At 36.9% G+C, this 3,065-nt stretch overlaps 1 protein-coding gene across 1 annotated transcript in view; it reads right to left on the bottom strand.

Moving 5' to 3' along the window:
• Positions 1–799: 799 nt before the first annotated feature.
• LOC118412357 (bone morphogenetic protein receptor type-1B-like) overlaps positions 800–3,065 on the bottom strand; it is a gene marked incomplete in the record, with an annotated part of 50,651 nt that continues 48,385 nt past the window's right edge. The window contains 1 exon segment of the mRNA XM_035815177.1: positions 800–2,984.

Genomic DNA, 3,065 nt, shown 5'->3' with positions numbered 1-3,065 from the left:
GTTGCATGTTCATCTGTGCGTTCTAAGAAAAGAATGGAGCTCAAGTGCATAGTAATTCCGCACGCACGCACAACTCTTTAATACACACACATTTCGTGTGCGCTCATATTCAGCACTAGTATTTGTCTGTTCATGGGAGAATAACAGGTGCACTTCGGTTATATCATGATCAAACAATATCCATGTTATCGTTTAACTATGTACGATATCAAACAATCGTGAGCGGATGAATTCGGAAGGCCGGTACCGATACATGTTACCATCCGGATAAATAAAGAGCCAAAAATAACTGTGCATGTGCGCACGAACTAAGACCTAGTTCCAACACATTGTGTTGCACCTGACTAAACTAGCACGACAATGGCATGTCCTCCTCTCAAGTAACGTTACCATAAACTGCTACTTCTTTGGTGACTTTCTTCCCGTCTTTTTATGTTAATATTTTAAGATCTAAATGCAACTTTTGGATCAAAACCATCAAATTAGCACTGCGGTGTTATTTTTGTATGCAGATGAAGAGTACATGTAGAGATTACCTTGTTTTCTTTATCGACATTTGTTGCCAATAATGTGATAGTTTGACTCCTCCACGTGACAATGGGGACACCTGGCGATCAACATAATTACGGTAGCTCCCAAAACAAACAACCCGTTGTATGGCAATAATATCTTAAATCTCTAGATATCGCTTTTAAACCACCATCCACTGTGTGTTCAAGTCGAGTCAGTCTTCTGGGCTCAATTAGTAGATAATTATCTTTGCCAGTAAGCTTGCAAAGAAATACACAAACACCAAAGGTTTGAAAATGGAAGCATGATAAAACTTTAATATCTCACAACTATTTCAATAAGACAGTGTGGCAATGCATCACTGAAATGGCTATACAAGGGGCCGAACGAAAAACATTTCTTACTTCAAGTCCCCCACATTAATCCAATAATATTTCTTCCCAACACCTGGATCAAGCACATTACTTTTACCAATGGACATTTGACCTTATACACTACAGGAGACATTTTCTTGTGTTTGGCTTTACAACATGACATCCAGTTATCAGGTTAGGAAGTAATATCACAGAATGGCAATCGCATGTTACCATCCAGGGTACTGGGAAGTGTTTCAGAGGCTATGAAAGGTGATACATAATCATCCTTTCTATCAAACTTTCAGGAAACCACATTTTGTTCCCCCCCTCTTTTTTTTAAAAATATAACAATGGCTACAGAAATCTTTATTTTTAAATGCCACATTGGGGAAAGGATTTTTTTTAAATCAAAAATTCTCAAAAGCAACCCCCCTTTCACATCCTCTGATGCTGTAAGTTTGAAATCTAGTGATAAAACATTCTCTACATAATGTGTACCTTAAGTATGTGATAAATAGGAACAAATCGTAACTGATAAACAAGTTATCATGTACTCGCATACCAGTCCCCCTGATGACCTCTCAACAGGTCAACATTCACCCAATCTGACCAGTTTGCAGATAAGGTGGTTATCACTATAACATTTTGATATCACATCTGTAACATACAGCAGAAGAAAACAGCACAACATCAACTGTTAATTGTTTACAAACTTGGTTAGTAATGATAATGGTAAACCATATTTAACCAACAATGTCAAGTAACAAACATATACAAAAGCTGTTTACAAACTTGTGGCTTGTGGATATATTTACAGTTGGGAGAATGTCTATCTCTATCAAGATTCAGCTATAGAGAATACATCATAAAAACTTTCATCTCTACCAAATACTCCTTATAACAGTTTTCTTACTTTTTTTTACCTAATCCTCATTCAGGAGACATCTTCCTGATACCTTTATGTATCATTTAAGACCAAATCTACCATTCACAGCCATGATTACAATACAGTAATTTCAATAAGAATTCTTTTGTAATGATTTCTCACCGTCACTAAATACTACAAAGTACAAACCATTTTGCCAGCTAACCATCCACAACCAAGGGAACCATACAGCTGGTATGGGGTTATGTTGATTGCAGATGGTTGTTTGTTTTAATTGGCTTGTCCATACCATACCTCGTCATTTTACCAGTCATCGATGTACCATACCTTGCTTCACCAAACTGCGATCATGACCTTTTCAGTGATATTTAAACACCACCAACATTATTGACAGCGTGAAATCATTTCTCAGTGGTCATTTTCTTAAGTTATTGGACCAATTGCCACTAGAAATATCAGTGTAATTTCAAAATCAAGACTCCTCTTTTAATCGACATGAATACATTATTATCTATAGATATACTGATAATAATTTAAAAGTCTAAATCATGTTGATGGCACAGATTTGTCCAGTACAGCATTTGTCTCTCCCTCTTTTATCACTGTTTACATACCAATGATTGCCTGTAGTAATTCTGTAACTCAGCATTGGAGTGTCTTCCTTTCAAAAAATGTGGTCTTACTCTTCAAGGTATGTCTTCTAGAAGATTTTACCCTTAAGTAGTCTTTCACAAAAAGATAGTTGATAGAAATCTTTTTAGCAGACAAGGATGGGTATGCAAAAAGTGACCAAATCTTCCTATTTCTCCTACCGTCAATACCAAGAAATTAATCTCTTTACAAAAGTTGATATGTAAAGCTGCTAAAAGTCATCATTTCCGTGCTGTGAAAATGTAACATAAAATGTTGTGTTCTCCGTCACACTGTGTTTTAAAATCATGGCTCATCAACTTGGGCTGCACTGAGCTCCAATTGATGATTAAGTTGCACAAATCACAATGTCCCGTGAGTTAGTTTTACAGGGATAACCTTACAGGAGATTCTAGTGTATGTGTGTTGGTACGGGGAAGAGGGGCTGTACTGTTGTGAGAGTAAGGTGATGGGATGCCAGCATCCCACAACTGCTTATCACTACTAGACTGAGAAGTATCTGTTCTGCTGTTTTTAACTATAGACCGTATATGTCGTTACTGTGACACACCATTCTGGTTCAACTTATGGTACATAGTAATAGGAAGTCCACTGTCTACCATTTGTCTAAAATCTGGTGTCTACTTTGAAAACCTTGAACGATATCAACTTCTACCTGGGCA

Source organism: Branchiostoma floridae, chromosome 3 (genome assembly GCF_000003815.2).
Source record: "Branchiostoma floridae strain S238N-H82 chromosome 3, Bfl_VNyyK, whole genome shotgun sequence".
NCBI classification, from domain to species: Eukaryota; Metazoa; Chordata; class Leptocardii; order Amphioxiformes; family Branchiostomatidae; genus Branchiostoma; species Branchiostoma floridae.
This window is presented reverse-complemented; position numbering and strand designations above follow the sequence as displayed.